Here is an 18,436-nt window from a genome sequence, read left to right on the forward strand (position 1 = left end):
TCTTTAACAAATTAAATATTCTCAGCCGTACAGTTCAATGAGGCAAGCATGATACACTGGAAATACAAACAGTAATGATGTGCATTTACCGATCTACATTTCAGTCTGATAACCGGTATATATTGCTGCTGTTGATCAGCATGGGTTGTTCTGGCCTTGTGGAATTGAAAGCAGACATTTTGTCTTGTGGATCTGTTCTTCTCTTCTATAATGGGAACATGTCTGTTCTGATCCAGTGTGTGACATCAGTTAAATTCAATACCAAATCATATTTCTTTGACAAATGTTTGTTGTTAAATCCACAGCTAATATAACTCCAGCAGTGCTGAATTAATGAATGTTGTTATGTCTGGACAGCAGCAATACACCAGAACATAGGAGCTTATTATTTGCACACTTTAGAGAAACTTCATAAATGTGATAAGAGAATGGTCAAATCCCATTCAGCTCAGATGATAATTATTTCATTCATCTTCAGTAACTGTTTTATCCTGGTCAGAGTTGTAGAGTCTAGTCTTTGAACAATGAGTGTGTGGCTGGAACACATCCTGGATGGAATGCCAGATTGTAATATATAGAATAATGGGTGGAAGTTTCCACTGGGCCCTTTAGTCAATAAAGTGCTCAGCAAAAACATTGCCGAAGTGCAGGTGAAACCCTCCAGGTGCTCTTAGACTATCTGTGCAGGGAGAAAGCAAACACACTGTAAGATCATGAACAATATCTACAGCTAAGCCAATAAATTCTGAATAAAGGATAAATATTCATCTTTACTTCAAATGCCAGATAGTAAAAAATGTGAACAGCCGAGTCTGCTCATCTCTCTCTCTCTCTCTCTCTCTCTCTCTCTCTCTCTCTCTCTCTCTCTCTCTCTCTCTCTCTCTCTGTTGTCATTCATGACAAAAACAATGTCTTTCTCTGCACATAGTAATGTGTCTTATAATACTGGTATTGAATATTGAGTGCTGTTGTGTTATCCATGGTGATCTGCTCAAATTAGAGGCCCAAGCAACACTCCAATAACAAGAGTGCCATGTTTTTAAACATTCATGTGCTCTCAAACATATTCTTTGTCTGATCTGAAACCGCAGCCACAGTTAATAATTTAGCATGCCTGTCTGGTACTGAAGAATATTGGGAATGGTGGGATCGGTGCAAATCAGTATGCCAGCAACATTCTGTCTTTCTATTTCTGATCCCACAACACAATTCACAATTCCTGACAAACTGTAATGAAGCTCAATCTGCACGATTGCATGTTCATTAATCAACAGTTGCTAGAGCACTGAAAGCACATATGAAGGGAGAAATGTTGCAAATGGGAAATTACTATTGGACCAGGCTTGAGAGATTAATGTTACTGCAAATATTACATAGCTATTACAGTCTAGGCATTAATTAAGCACCAATTAACATGGCACTGTACATTCCGTAATTGGGTTTTGTCATCCTACTGAAAGCACCCATAATGCTTTCTCTGTAATATAGCATTTCTCAGAGGTAAAGTCTTGTTTTCTGTTTAGGCACAGAAGATGCCTACTGTATCTTAAGCAGTCTCAACAAAGCAAAACATAAGGATCCTTGGGAATGTGTACATAATTATAGCTGATACAAGGATAAGTGCAGCAGGATTACTGTCTTGATTTGTTTGTATGTTCGTTTTGCATGAATATACTGCATATCTTCTGCAATGCTACTCTGTTTTAGGAGAGTTACTGTATATGCTTATGGGCACGATGATGTTTGAGGCTGCTAGAATTAAGCAAGCATTCCTTTAAGCCGAGTTAGGCCATAAATAATTGCCTCTCTGCTTGATCAAGACTTAATCTACTTTTGTGCTACAAATCCCCAGTCTGATTCCATACCATCAGGATACTTAGTTTGCATCTATTAATCTTATCATTAGTGATGCCCTAAACTGAATGTTGCTAATTTTTATGAAGCTAATCTTCATTTTTCACACCACAGTAAAGTGATCAGGGGGATTACTGTCCAAGGAGTACTTACTGACCAACCTACCAGCCAGGGAGGACTTCTGGATTTATGGTTTCATGTCAGATCTGTATAGTTTCTCTCCCTGGTGACTAATAGAACCACTGTTAATCACATAATTACATTTATTAAATCAATTATTTTTCCTAAAGTACTTCAGTCATGATCTTTTGAAGCAAATAATTAACTTCTGTTATTAGTAATGCATATGTAAGCTATCAGACCAAATATTGAATATAATGCAAATTATGTTGCCAATACAAAATATCAGACTTGAGAATGTCAGACTTTATTATGGTGAATAATGATTATATCCCATGTAACATCATGGATGCATAAAAGCATATTTCACATCAAAGATAATACATTTATATCTGCTAGTATTATTGCTATGCTGTTTCAATCCTCCATCCTATTATATCATACCATGCACATCTCTGACAGGATCTTCCGCTGACAACCAAAACCTGTGCTGACATCATGTGAAGCAATGTACCCTTGAACATAAATTATTAGGGAAAGCTACAGCATAAGTAGTGAAAAGGAGACAGAGTGACTGGAGAGATCTGGTCAATACTGTAGATCCTTACCATTGCTGGGAGGTATGTAACCAGGTAGAGGCTATAACAGCATTCTCGTGGATGCCATTACAAACTCAAAGGGTTCTTTTCTTCTCAAGAATTACCTGGAGAGGCGTGAAATGTACAAAGCATCGGTGCATTCTGGAGGAGAAAATCAATTTTTTTGTCTCAGATGCATGCTAGAGGCTTTGTGCTATGACTTTTCCTCAAGAAAAAAATAAACAGTTTTGGAATCAGAAATAGAGGCAACTTAAGATAAAAACTTGCCTGAAATGTGTGATGGGTATTGGTTGAGTTGCTAATGTGTAACTCATCAAATGGAAAAAAGATCAATATGGAAACTGGAAATTACTTTCAGATTATGGCAAATTTTTTCTTTTGATCTTTACTTTTCCTTATAGACTATAACTCACTGAGCACTTTATTAGGAACACAAGAAGACTTACTCAGTCATTACATTATTCAGTCAGCAAATCGTGTGGCCGCAGTGCAATACATAAAATCCTGAGGTTTCAGGCCAGGAAGTTCAGGTAATGTTCACATCAACCATCAGAATGTTAGACATACTGTAATGTGATCCTAGTGATTTTGAATTTGGCACGGTTGTTGATGACATGTGGGCTAGCTTGATAATATTCTGTATTTAACAGCTGATCTACTTCACATGGAAACATCTAATGTATTTTTTATACTTTACTCAGGATGATGGAATAAATTGAAGTCAGTAGCAGTTCTCACAATAGGGATCTTTACTGAGAATAGCCAGATTAGTTTGATCTGACAAAAAGCATTCACTCAGATATTTACTTTGTGCTATTGTGTTGAGTAAAAAAAAGCATCTCACCATGCACATCATGTTGAATCTCCAAGCAGATAGACTACAACAGCAGCAGACCACTTTGGGTTTTACTTCTGATGGTACACAGATGGTAGGGTCAAAATTTGCCACTAATAGCATGAATCCATATACCCAGTTCTACTTGTGTCCAGGCTGGTAGTGTAATGTTGGCACATGGTTAGCTTCTTCCTGTATGATAACAAACCTTGCTTTGAAACAAAGCAACAGTCGTCTAATGCTGGTTTCATGAACTTGACCATGAGTTGAATGTTTTTTAGTGGGCCTTCCAGATTACTGGATCTGAATCAAGTAAAACACTGCAGTATATGGGATTATGGTATAACAGGAGATTCACAGCACCTTAAAACATCTGCAGGAATCATGTGATGTAATCATGCCAATAGGGACCAGTATCCGTGGAATATCTCTAACAACTTGTAGTAACCATGTTGAAGAATTCAGAATGTTTTTAGCGCAAGGGCCTACCCAGTATTACCTGAACAAGTCTTCGGTAAGATTATATAAAATGTACAGATTTTCCCTGGTTTTATATTTGCTCTTTATTTTATGTAACATTTTTTGTATTTTAGTAGCAAAATGTGGTTTGAGTGATATATCCAGCTTGTCTTTAATCAAAAAACTGATGCTGTGTTGTGCTACAGTATCTCCTCCAGCCCACTGGAACAAATATGTCTACTGAGATGAAGAATGTAACAGCGTGAAGTATGAATTTGTATTCTGGGCCTGTCCATCATGATCCTCAGTCCTTACACGCATGGATAGGCAACGTTCTACAGAAAGCCTTACAATGTATAGAGTCGTGATCCAACTTGGAGTCATATGAGTAAATGTGCTAATGTATTTTTAGATGGAAAGATTTGTGTGTGTGTGTCTGTGTGTGTGTGTGTGTGTGTGTGTGTGTGTGTGTGTGTGTGTGTGTGTGTGTGTTTCAGGAGGAGGCATTCCAGGTTTCAAAGCTTCGGCACATTTATTATTCCATTAAACCTGCCTGAGGTCAGAGCACCACATTAAGCTTGGGCTTTGAGCAGAGAGTTGCTGAGAAATTAATCTAAAAAAGACAGTCACATTAGATAACAGACTTTCCATCATCTTATTCGCTTGTTTTGCTGCACTAGGCTATACACTCATTTGTTACTAATCAGTCAGAAAGATGCCCCTTTAATGACCAGACTGCAACATGACTTTACCCTGCTTTAAATGAACATGTGGAACGGCTTGCTTCTGCAGTAGAGCAGCGGAATTGATGAGTGGTTTTGGAGGTCATCTCAGTTAGACTGCTTCCAAGTCAGAACTGGTGGAGTCGCAATAACTGCTGTTCCACTAATGAGCAGTAGCCCCTGTGCTGTATTTTTTGTGTGTGTGTGTGTGTGTGTGTGTGTGTGTGTGTGTGTGTGTGTGTGTGTGTGTGTGTGTGTGTGTGTGTGTGTATATATATATATATATATATATATATATATATATATATATATATATATATATATATATATATATATAGGGTTTTTGTTTGAACTCTGGAGCTGCAAGGAAGCAAGGCAAGTAAACAAAGCCTTGTTCTTGTTAAAGAGGAAGTCCATGGTAGCTCCAGATATGCTTGGCTTATAGTATGCTTGTGTTTGTTTATACTTGTTTACTAAATCTCCATGATCGGAAGTTTCCGATGAGTTGTGCTGTATCAGCAACTAAGACTTCAAAGAAAGAAACAACTATTAATGTGGTGGAGGGGAGAAGACAAATCTCTGTCCAAGCAGCGAGATAAAAGACTGAGAAAAGATATGCTCACATGATACAAAATATAAAAATAGCATGAGCAATTTGGGAAAACTGAGGATGTAAAAAAAGAAATGTATAAATATCTCAGTCAGGATGTAATTTTGGTAACTTGCACGGTAAAGTTACCAACACAAAATCCAACTGCAATATCAGTGAAATGTATAATGCAGTATTTCACTGACAATCACTTTTAATGTGCAGGTCCTTATTATTCTTTAGATGGTATTTGGAGTGTGTAGGTAGAAGCTGTGTAGGATGTCAGAGGCCAGTAAACAGACAATCAAAACTTACACTTGGATGTTTTTTTTTCTCATTACTTGAGTAAAAAACAATAAAAATCCTATGGCGTACTTGCCTTTTTCTTTGCTCATTGTTGATCTCCAGATTTCATTGCTACTTGATGTGGAAATTGGTTGGTGGCATAGAGAGGTTACCTGACTATAACTTGATATTCTGTCAGTGTCTCAGTTAATTCAGAAATCACATGCACAAACATGCCTGGAGCAGTGGGTCACGTATTCTGAGTAATCTTGATTATGTTCCGCCCTCGTGAAATGCATTTGTTTATTGAGTGCAATCAGACCTGATTTCACAGACTGGGTTTCATTTTGCAAAGCACATTGGTGATTAAGGTTCCGTCACATGCACTTTTCAGCTTTGTAAGCGAAAGCTGATGTCAGAAATTCTGACTAGCAGTGCGTAATTAACTGGTACGGAATCAAAGAAAGTCATTAGTCAAACTAGCACCCAACCCCCTCATCCATCCCCTTCTTTCATCAGCAGTAGTGATGGGAGTGTGAAAAGATGTGCCATATTCATCTCATCTCACTCCAGTTGTACAACACACTCACATCCATTCTACTGTCATCCATCTGCACCAGACAAAGCGTTAAGATGAAAATGAACAGATTACCATATCCATGGAAACTACAGGAAAATCCATTGGTGATAGCATGGAAGAGCTGTTGTTAGTCATTTCTGTAGTTACAGTTAGGCCCAATCAAATTTTGCTTGCTCTAAATTTAATAGTCTGGTCATCACTATGATAGCAAATGAGCGTAATGCTTTACTAAGACATAAAATGCAATTTAAATTAGATTTTAATGAAACCTAAAGATGCGTGTCCATCTGACAGCTACTTGTAGGAGACACTAATCAACTTTGGTCCTCTGTCAGAGAGGACAACAGAAGCATGACCAAGCGGATGAGAGACGTATCTGTGCTGTTCCTCGCCTGCATCCGAGTCTCTGGCACGAGCCTAGCTGTGCATGTTAAATCTGTCAAAGCAGATAAGCAGCAGAATAAATCCAATTCTCCACCATTGTGGCTTTCCACGATTCTTCCAATTAAGCATACAATATGTACAATTGCTTAAGCTGTATAGTTTATCCCATTACTTAAGATTGAAGCAATGATAACTCTTAAAAACTTAATTAATATTATTTCACAAATTGATTAAGACATCAAACCTTTGATGCTATTTCATATAACGCTAATATTCCCCAGATACAAATTATACTCATTCTTTTTCCTTCAGCAAGAGGATGGTACTTCATGGAGTCAAATTGTACCCTGCAGAGCTTAGATGAGTTCTGGTGTGACAAGGTGTCTGCTTCTTGCGTGTGTCAAGTACAAGAAATGTTTATAATGAACAATGACAAGAAGATGTGGAATTGGACATGCTCACAAAAAGCGCCAGTTAACAGGCTCACTGCATAACAGTGTATATGGATTAGTTATATAGGGGAAATGTCAAAGTATGTGAAGGAAACATATTTTTATGACCACTGGATAAAAAGAGTGCAAAAAACACTGGCTTAAGTAAAAGTATAAATGACTTTTTCATGTCTACTAATAACACTATTGTACAGTGGAACCCGGGTATGTCGCCGGCCTAGGGGACGCCAAAAATTGTCGAGATGACCGATGATCAAGATAAACTAAAACCAATATGGCAGCAATATATTAACGTGCTTGAAATTTCTTTATGTACATGATGTGGGTTATTAAATGAGAATGTGCATGCACGTGTTTTTGGAGGTTTTTTACACAACAGCGTTGCCGCAATTTGTTTGATTGGTCATGCGGATCGAGATAACCTGTAATGCGGATAAGGAGGCGAAAGCCAAAGTAAACGCAAACGTTTATTGAGAATGCTCAGGAGATAATCCACCAATACTTGTAGCGAAGCAGTAATATCCAGTGGTGCGCTCCGGGAGCGCAGTCCATGAAGTTCTGTGAAGCAGTTCCTGTAGAGAATCCATGGATCCGCGCTATGGAAAGCGCTGGGCAGCAATGGATAAACGTGATGCAGACAGCGTGTACATGGAAAACAGCAGGATCGGGGTAATCCGGGGTGCCGCTTAGAGAATGCGGAGTCCGAGAAGAAGGGTACGTAGCGGGATACGTATACGCGATTACACAGACCGACATGAACCAACACATACGATCAGGCACAAACAATAACGGACCGCGAGTGTGTGGAGGTGAGGGGCTTAAATAGGAAATAGGATGAGTGAGTGAATGAGAGTCAGGTGTGTGATCAGCAGGACTGCAACTAGCTCGCCCACACGGGAGAAGAAGCAGGGTGCTTCGGGGAATGCCGAGGTTTTACAGCCGCCGAAGGGGGCGTGGCAGGGGGATTCCTGACATAACCGACGTTAAGTGGCAAATTGGCCCCCCCTTGTGCTCGAGATGTTAGGGTTCGGCGACATAAAGGAATTCGACATAACCGATTAAAAAATGCTAAGACAAAGCAAGAATTTGGCGGTTGAACTTCAAAAACGTCGACTTAATAGGGTTGGCGAGTTAACCGAGGTCGAGATAAGTGGGTTCGACTGTACTATATTTAGGAGTGCATTTTTAAATAATAATGTTAACTAACTAACGTGAATCCCACGTTATACTTTCCCAACTTATAATGAAATGTAATGTTATATTTGTAACATATGTAACAGTTGCTGTCTTTTGTTCTAAGAAAAAACTGTCAGTTAGATTCATACAGAGAAGAAATTTCTCCCAAAAAAGAACCATATTTTGATTATTTATCCTTCACCAAAGATAAATTACTCACTAAACAAACAAGCTAGAATGTAGCACCAAGATAATGACTGAAGCTGAGAGAATTTTAAAGTGCTAGATTGCTCAAATTGTCAGAACAGGTTTGAGATTTAAAGCGCATAAACTTTCTTTCGGCTTCTCCCCTTAGGGGTCGCCACAGCGGACCATCCGCATGTTTGATTTGGCACGCACATGTTTTTACGCTGGATGGCCTTCCTAATGCAACCCTCCCCATTTATCCAGGCTTGGGACCAGCACTAAGGCTTGTGCAACCCTAATGGCTGAGGCTGGTTCCCTGAACGGGGATCGAACCCAGGCCGCAGCGTTGAAAGCACAGCATCCTAACCACTAGACCACTAGGATTTAAAGCGCATACTGTGTTTAAATATTTGTTGGGCATCTGTTGGATGCTCACTGTGAGACAAAAGGATCCTCAATGATGCACCAAGAATTGAAAAATGGCCGGTTAGTGGAAAGCTATGGCCACAAATCTCATTAATGCAAAATTATGTTTGAAAAACAACCTCTCAGGTGACTGTCAAAATCTCAGATTTATACTTATGAGGTGCACAGTGATGTATATTCACTTACATCTCTGTAAATACACCAATATTTTCTGATTTATTCATCAGGGCATTTTTAGAATAAAGGTTATTTGTAAAACTTAGGACAGCGGTGAATTGCTATTGATTAGATTCTAATTTAATTCTCCCTGTTGTGCTGCTTAAGGCTGTCTGAGTTCCCCTGCAAGAGACCGAAAAGATGCATGAGCTAACACTCTGTGTGCTCTGTGTGCAAATATATGTGACCCCTGATGCTTCAATTACCTCTTGATATTCTCTGGCCAGATTCTTGCAGTGAATTATCTTTGGCATGATGTCAACCTATGGGTTTTAGCCACTCCTGAGCACTAGCGTGTTCTCCCCCTCCTCTCCCAGAAGCCTGTTCTCTCCACATGGGCATGCATTTCCATGGAGGCCATAAACAAACCTCTCCGTTTGGGGTTGATTTTGTTGCAGTTGCAGAGGCACATTCAAAATGTTCACCCTTCAATGTGACCAAAAGATGAAGAAGGGAGGGAGGACAGGAGTTGGAATATCTGAGTGAAAGAGAACCTTAATCCATCACCTCCAGCTGATTGTGTAAAAAAGTGCCCGATTCTGGCACAGCTCCACTTATAAATACGCCTCTGCATGATGTGTGTGGTGCATTCATTTGTGTCTGTTAAACACTGCTCTAATGTTTGTGCGCATAGCCTGGTTTTTTGATGGTAGCCCCAATGTGTATTTGAGTAGGAATGCTTCGTGCATGTCCACTAGTGAGCATGACAAATCTGTCTGTCCCCTCAAGCACATTAGCATTTGCGATTATCTGATCTCAATCATGCCAAATGTAGCTGACAGGATTAAAATCATAGAGGCAAATGTCAAAATCACACACATCGGTTTTAAAAGGCAACAACACCATTTTAGCTTGAAGCGAACTGAAAATGCCAGAATGTGTAGGAATTTAAGCAGCAAGGTCATGAGGAGGAATAAAGATTTTTGGTTGGTGGTCTAACAGGGAAGAAGTGTCTAATAGCAACGGGTAGGGAGAATTGATATTTTGGCAGGGGGGGCATCAAGTGTGCTGGTGACTGCCAAAATCCATAGCCCAGAGCCTCTCTGAGCTATTTTAGTGTCCATGGGACAGCATCTTTGGGCGCCTGGGGTATAAGCACTACCGGGAAATGCATTGTGATGTGACTAGCTCACTCAAATGTAGTAAAACACAATCTTTTTGCTCCTTATCCGTGGCTGTTTGATGCATGCCGTAGGCGTTCAATTCAATGCATTCAGTTTAATTCTCAGGCCCATCCCAAGCCTCTGTAATGAATGCAGCAGAAATCTAATATGGGGTTTGTGCCTGCTTAATTGGCTAGCATGCTTCTGAGCCGACCACGGAGGGAAACTCCAAAGATAAATTTCCAGAATAGCAGAAATATGCGAAGAATAAAGAGGAGGGAGTTAAAAAAATTCAGCTTCAACAGGCAAACGTCCCTTGAGTAATTTCACATTTGCTCATTTTCCTATACCACTCTGGCTTTATCTATGCAGCATAAGTGAGAGCAGCCACATGAACATGTAAAAAGTTTGCAGTTGCATTAATATTCAAGACTGTGGCACATGGACCTTGGAGATTTTCTGGACTCTCGCAACAGGAGCTACACGAGTTTGCGGATTGAGAAATAAATAGGTAACAAACTCTTTTATTACCATCTTACTACAGATTATTAAATCAACCTGAGTTCAAGATGTAAACTCACATGCCACTGTCAATCTCATTTGGGCTTCTTTTTTTTTTTCGCCTCTAGTACTGCCTCTGCCGCTATTACTCAATACAGAGGAGGGAGCTGTCAGTACGAGCATACAGAAAGTTTATGATGACTTTAAAAGGCCAGCAGTTATGTTGCTAAATATTTTCTCCAATTTGAACCCAACCAAAACTGCAAAAATGCCATAAACATATGTCATGTATTTCATTTGGCCTGCAGTCACCACAGTGTTCTAAGAGTTTAATTAAATGTTGACAATATGAGGCATGTGTGAAGCTATCAACAACTTATAATCCAACTAGTCCCAAAAGCTTTATATTAAGGAGACAAATAGTATTAAGCATTCTCTACTTCATGGGCATAGCAAGTAGGCTTTATTTGTTTATTCATTAATTTACAGTAAACACTGATCAGTGATGCAGTGCATTCAGATTACTTGTTAGAAGACAGAAATCAGGATAGGACACTATGCCATCACAAGCCACCGTGCCATATTCTTTCATACCTAGATACAATTCAGCATAGACACTCTACTTGATTAAATGTTTTCAGGATGTTTTGGGTGAAACCAAAAAACCCAGATTAAATCCACATGGACAAGTAAAACAAAAATGTGGATTTGTCAGAATGACATTGTCAGAATAAATTAATTTAGTGCACATTCAATGATTAAGTTTATGTTTAGGATTGTTTTCTAAGCAATTTTGCAATGACATTATATAATATTTTAAATTCCCAAATTTCTTTTTGACAAAAGTCCAGTACTTGTCAAAAAGAAAGATCACCCAAAAGATGAATCTATTATTTTCTTTAAATCTTGAATAAAAAGAAAAAAGAAAATTCTCATTTAATTGGATAACGAAAAAATTATCTATACCAGTTGCTGAAGCTTTGACAATGCACATCTTGATTAATAAAAGATTAGAGTATGAAAAGGAAAGCGTTTCTGTAAATCTTTCATTTCCATCCATTTTTTTGCTTAGGCCCCTCCTTAATCTCAAGTTGGTGAATCAAATAGGGATATGACCTTGGCCAAAAACCACAAGTTTAACCACAAAAGAATTCCAAAATTGCTTGCCTATCACATGTGCAAAACAAGCTTACTGTTAAGAGTTAAAGAGGCTGATCCTGATTTCTTTTAGAATGCTGCTAAACCACAGAGTTAGACATTGCAATTCAACAGCCATTTCAGGCAGTCTGCAAAGATCTTGCAGATATGCTCATAGATATAGTCTTTGTGTTCTTTAAACATAGAGTGGGAGTGTTTTCGGGGTTATAAAAAAAGAACTGAAAAGTGTACAATTTTCAATTTATATCTGAGCCACATCTGATTCCACGCTCTGTTCCTAGAAAGAACCTCGGGTACTTTGTATATTTGCAGTCACTGACTCTGCATGTCTCCTATGTGCTTTGTGCATTTATGTCAGACCAGGTGGCAATGATTTTTACAGATAGGATTAGTTTCATCGCCTTGCTGGGTTTTATTCAAAAATCAATTCTATGAGGGTCTTCCTTGATCATTTTCTTGTCAGTGTGTGCTTTTACAGATTTATTTAATTAGTGCTAATATTTTTCAGGATGGGGTTATAATAAAAATGATTTAGCACTACTGTTGTTTGAAATTTAGTTTTTTACTTTAAAGGAATTGTTTGTAAGAAGCAATAGGACCAGATAACGCATATAGTCATAAAGATAAGCATTTATACATACTTGATAGACTACCGTACTTACAGACTTTCGAATGGAATGAGCTCAATACCGCTGATTAAAAGGCTATTTGCATGCTGCATGTAGTGCAAAGCAAATGCTTTTAAGCCGAATGTGTGATCTGTGTGTTTGTATATTATAATATGAGAAGGAGAGAAAAAATCTGAATGTTGTAAGAATGAGTGTTTAGCTGTTAGGATTTCAATATCTGTTTGTTTTTAACACACTTGAGAAATAACGCATTGTTTTTAACAAAAAAAAAAAAAAAAACACTGCATGGACACCAGCTTGGAATGTGACACATTATTAGGTTCCATCTCCTCTGAAGGGTTTGTGTTGCAGCCTGGTCTGTCTGGCTGACTGCTAGACATGGCAGTTTGAGAGTGAGCAGAGCAAATGCCCTCCTTTTTCTTGTTTGTGTTTACAGCAGTTTGAAGCCCTTGTTTTTACCTCTTATCTTAGCAGTTTTGAACAGCACCTGCACCTGTATCAGACACCACGCTTACATGGTGGTGAGTCAGAAAAAAAGCTGGTCTGCAGTCCTCTCTCTTATCTCTCACTCTCTCCATCTCTCGGCCCCACCCTCCAAACAGCTGCCGAAACACTCTTCAGAAACACTGCAATGGTACAAATCACACAGCACTCTCCAGCTCTGTCAAATTACAACTGGGAGAGGTGTCAGACAAAAATGCATCAAATGTATTCTGATGTATAATAAGGCTGACATAAGTAAAGATTATAAGAACAACAGTGTTCTGGTGGATGACAGTTAATATCCTTCCGAAAGGACCATAGTGATCTCTACTAAATTAGAAAAGCTTCTTTTGAACTGCTTCTTTGATTTTTAATGTTAACATGCTGTTATATTGTGTTCTGTATATTCTAGTATGAGCTAGTGGTTAAAGCCAAAACATGAGTAAAAATAATACTCCTCCTGTAGTAATAGTTCACATGAGTCTAATTAAAATTAGAAAATCAAAACAGTTAATTAGTCATCAGGTAAAAAAAACTACTTGTTTTAATTAATTTAGCTTATGTCTCGCTTACTTTTACTTGTTTTTTTAGAGTGGATGTTCACACATTTTGGCGTACATATTTTTATAGCATTTTCTCTCTGTTTCATCTGAAGCATTAAATACTAAAGATACTTGATAAATTAAGAGAGGGGTGCTCATCTGTCTCTACTTTTTCAGACATGACTAAGCATTTGGTGCATGATGTGTAGAGCTTTGGCAGGAAACTGCTTTATTTTGATTAGTTTTTGAAATGTAATTTTGTTAAAGTGAAGCAAATTAATTTGGTTTACACTTTCCATTGATGAAATACATTATTATTACTTTTTAATTTGTAAGGGAGTGCATGCTGTGAAATATAATGACAAGTAATATTACTATAATTGAATAATAATAATAATAATAATAATAATAATAATAATAATAATAATAATAATAATAATAATAATAATAATAATAATGATAATAATAATAAAACACACTAATAGAAATATTCACCATGTGCTGGGTATCATAACAAGGGTACATATAGTTTATTTTTCACCCAATCACAGCTTACTAGCTAGTGCATGTTTTACAGTTACATTCACATTTATTGCATTTTGCAGATGCACTTATCCAGTGTGACTCATTTTATACAACCCTTTTAAACAAAAACAGAGAGCAAAAGAGAGGGGAATGAGAAAAATATTGAGAGCATGTAAATCTTTTAAACATTTAGCTATGGTTACTACTGTACATCCAGTGATAACAGTCCTGTTTTTTTCCTTAACAGAAAGATACAATTCAGTGAGCACACTGTAACATTTCCAAGTTTTTCCTGACAAGTCCAAGCATTTGGAACCTGCTACTATGTTCATGAACTGTTCACAAACAGAAAGTGCTCCCTTCTGATAAGTCTTTGGTGCTAGAAGATAATTTCTAACAAATTTCTCAGCTCAGGCTCGACAATGGCATTGTCAGAAAGAGAAAAAAAAAACTTGAGTTGAATGTTTGTGCTTTCCAAACTAAAGTACAAAGAGGCTTATCTGTTCACTTGTGATTACCATTTTAATAGCTTTATTTTGAAGGTAGAACTTTGTCTTGAAAGGTGGAAGACGTTGAGTTTGACATCAGTGCAGTACACAGGTATGCCTCCTGGAAAAGAGATCTTATTTATTCAGTGCACTTTATCTATGCATGTTTTTTTTACTCCAACACAAAATCCACTTTGCTCTCTCTGAATTAGATTTTGAAGGGACATTGAACATAGGAACATATTTGCAGTGCATAGCAGTTTCACATGCAAACAGCAGAGGCTGTGGACATCAGTCAGTGTCATTCAGAGCTAAATCACCTTCTTTCAAAGCCCCTTACACAAACAGCCTGCACTAGCAGATATGAATATGTACTGGCTTGGTATGTAAGGAACGAGTTCTTTTTACATGAGACAGAGGGGTAAAAAAGATTGAGTAAGAGAGAAGGAGAGAACAATGGGAGGAAGTTTGGTCTGGAAACCAATCACAGTCTTTGAGTCCATCAATAATAGTGAGGAGAATTGTCAGGGCTAATTGGGACACAAAAATGTGCGTGTTCACTCTGATTTACAGGTTTTTAAGTTTCACACAATGTCATTCAATAACCTGCTGTCCATGGCAGAGGTGGGATTGTGCCCTTGTTTAGGCTCTCATTAAAGGATCAATGCAGCAACACTTTAGTCTGTCCAGCTCTATCGCATCCTCATTTGCACACTGTGTTCAAGCTGATCAGGTTCCAAAGGTTGGACGCTTGATACAAATGGCACATTCAACACTATCGTGCTTGTCATTGCATATATTGCTGACTAGGCGAGCTGAGTAGAGCCTTTGCCATAATTCAGTAACTGTGGCCTGTAGCTGTATTGCATTACATCTGGAACATTGGGTAAAATATTTGCTGTCTACTCTACTTCTACTTTGGTTTCTTCATTAATGGCATTAAATCTAACAGCATATTAGTGCTAATAGAACAGAACAGCAAAAACGTGTCCCTTAGATACTTCAATAACACAATAAAGATAATTACACCAAAGCACTGCAGCAAGAATATAGTAGAATAATAGTAGTACACATTGTTATGCATTACTGTTATATAGTATTATAATATAGGGTGTGATTGCATTATTTACCAGATTTTGAATTCACAGTTCCCCTAAAGTACTCTATAGTAAACTATAGTGGTAAAAGTGTATATGCGTGTTTGTCTCACTGCATGTGTGAAGTGAATGTGCATTGATCATCTGTGGTGTGTACAGCATAAATGTGCATAATGCAGTAAGGAGATAATGCATCAAACCTGCACACACACACACACACACACACACACACACACACACACACACACACACACACACACACACACACACACACACACACTTGCCACTGTCGCCTACCATCCTATGTCCATTTACTCACTATTAATTAAAGAGCTGAGCATTAATTACAGGCTGAGTTCTGCGCTAATCCTGCTGTTCCTCTGCACTGCTTTCTCTCTCGCTCTCTCTCTCTCTCTCTCTCTCTCTCTCTCTCTCTCTCTCTCTCTCTCTCTCTCTCTCTCTCTCTCTCCCTCCCTCCCTCCCTCCCTCACTTATTTTGCTTTCTTATTTTCCCCAATCCATTTATCTTTCTACAGGGTGAGGGAACCAACAGGGGGCGCAATTAATGAGACCAAAATACACATTTATTTATAATAATAAATACTCCTGAAGGCACATGCATTTATAATCTTGTTTACTCGGTTGTGCAGCCATACATGCAGATCTCCTCATTAATCCTTCACACAAGTTATTGGAAGACTGTGAAGAGCACTGATTGGTGATGATGATCACAAACATATGAGATTGTTCTTGTTCACTGTGCATTCTGTCATTTAAATGAGTACTTATCATCAATACTTTTCAAAAATGTGGTATTCAAAAAGAATGGTAATTCACTAAACTAAATGTTGCATGTGTATATTTATTCTTTTTTTTTTTTTTTTTTTTTACATTTTTACAAAAAAATGCTTAAACCAGTAAAATCTGATCATTCTATGCTGAAATGGCTTAGATATATGTGATGGATGAATACTCCAAAAGTAATTTGATCTGAAATTAATCCCCAAGGTCAAAATTCCCATGTAGAACTATTTTACTGGCTTTACAACATTTTTTTATGTCTTGCTGGAGGGAGAAAATTCAATTATCAAGGTCAGTCTACTCCAGTCTGACAAATTCCTAGATGGATTAGCTATTCTAAAATCTTTATATATGGAACTGTTTCCATTGTGCACTGTTACCATTGTCTCCACCTGACATTTTAAAACCTATTTTAGATTATTATTGTTATTATTGTTATTGTTGTTGAACTTTAAATGCACTGTTTACTGCTCTTTTTTTTATTATGTGTTTCATAATCAAACTCAAATGTATTTTGAACTTGGGTAAAAGAAAGAAACAGCAATGTATTATGTCCAAAATGTGCTCTGTCCAAAGCATAGCATCCTGTGATTCTGTTCATGAACACTGCAAGGCTAATATGGATACTCTTCAACCCTAATGAAGGATATCCACCACATCAACCTGGTTGTGGATGAAGTACAAAAAACATGTATTTGAGTTAAAGTAGAGATAGAGTAGGTAAAACATTACTTAAGTAAAAGTAAAAGTGCTCCCTTCAACTTTCACTTGAGTAAAATTACAAACATATTTATTTATGGCTATAATTTCCTATTGATTTTTGTCACAAAACTAGCACACCAATCTATTAATAGAATGATATTAATGATTCAAACACTGATTGATATCGATTAAAATTATCATGAGCCCATAACCATCTTTTCAACTATTTAAAAAAATCGCATAAATAAGGCCACAGGTGTTGTGGCGAGTTAGAGTCAGGAGTTTATTTCATCAATTATTACTCTCTGAATGTTCACCTTGCTGTTGAACTGTATGTCTGTGTAAGTAGATACACAGTGGCAATCAATACAAGTTAAGTTTTTATCCAGGCATAAATTTAAAAAAAACTAATTTTGCTAAATGTAGTCCAGTAAAAAAAAATAACATATTTGAAATGTAGTGAAGTTAAAGTAAAAGTCTGATCAAATGGAAATACTTCGGTAAAGTACAGATACGTGGAAAAGCTAAGTACAGTAATAAATTAGATTTACTTCATTACTGTACACCACTGACAAAATTTTGCACATTTCTCTGAGATGCTTTCAGATTCCCAGATTTTTTTCCCAACGTAAACTGTGTAAATTAAAAAGAATCGTTATAGGCAAGTTCTAGTGACAAAGGTATATGCTGTTTACACAAATTAGGACAGAAATAAAATGACAAATCTCAAACAAATCTGAGACATACACTTAGAAAGTCTAAATAAAATTAAATGAATAATTTTTTTGTTGCTGAAAAGAAAGTATAATGACTCCCAGAAAATGGGAAAGTAAAAATAAAACAGACTGTCTGATAGACATCCTCTTCTAGCAATTGACACAAGCACATTGGGGCTGTGCACAGAAACCTGAACATGAATAAAGATTTAGACAGTGCCGTATCAGACTCACCTGCTTTGTGGCTGTTCACGAAATGTCACTCACTATGACTAATTAGTGAAGTCATTTATTCCAGTGTTTCACTCAGAGCCACCACCATTCATGCTGTTCCAAACCAGACATGCAAACAGAGACACAAACAAACAGTAGTTTGCCTGTCAGCCAAAAATCTGCTGGAAATGATGAGAAATGAAATCAGTTGCAAGAGCATACATGCTGCCATGGAGCTGTACATGGACCTCAGCCAGTCAGGTTATTTTGCTGGGTCAAATTTTTAGGTTTTAATGTTTGTATTTTAATTAATTAATGTATTTAATTATTGACCTGCATTATCATTAGTGTACATTTTTCAGAGGCAGACTATAATTATAAAGATGATTAAGTATCCAGAATATTTGAGTGCATTTTAATTTAGATTTAAAGCTCCGTAGTTTTACAGTACATACAGTAGCAACACAGTTAGTGGTATTTACAAACAGTACTCCAACAGCTTCAGGGCTGAATGAGGAACAAAGTAAAAAGAGGACAACTAAAGAGGATAAGAAATTAGAAAAGGCTCTACAATTGCTGCTGAATCCAAGGGCTT

General features: G+C 37.5%; 1 protein-coding gene across 3 annotated transcripts in view; it reads left to right on the top strand.

Annotated features, from left to right (window-relative positions):
* The window catches only part of nrg3b (neuregulin 3b), a 197,616-nt gene that overhangs the window by 156,976 nt on the left and 22,204 nt on the right, over positions 1-18,436 (top strand). The window lies entirely within an intron of this gene.

The sequence above is a fragment of the Silurus aristotelis genome, assembly GCF_946808225.1.
Source record: "Silurus aristotelis genome assembly, chromosome: 12".
Taxonomy (NCBI): domain Eukaryota; kingdom Metazoa; phylum Chordata; class Actinopteri; order Siluriformes; family Siluridae; genus Silurus; species Silurus aristotelis.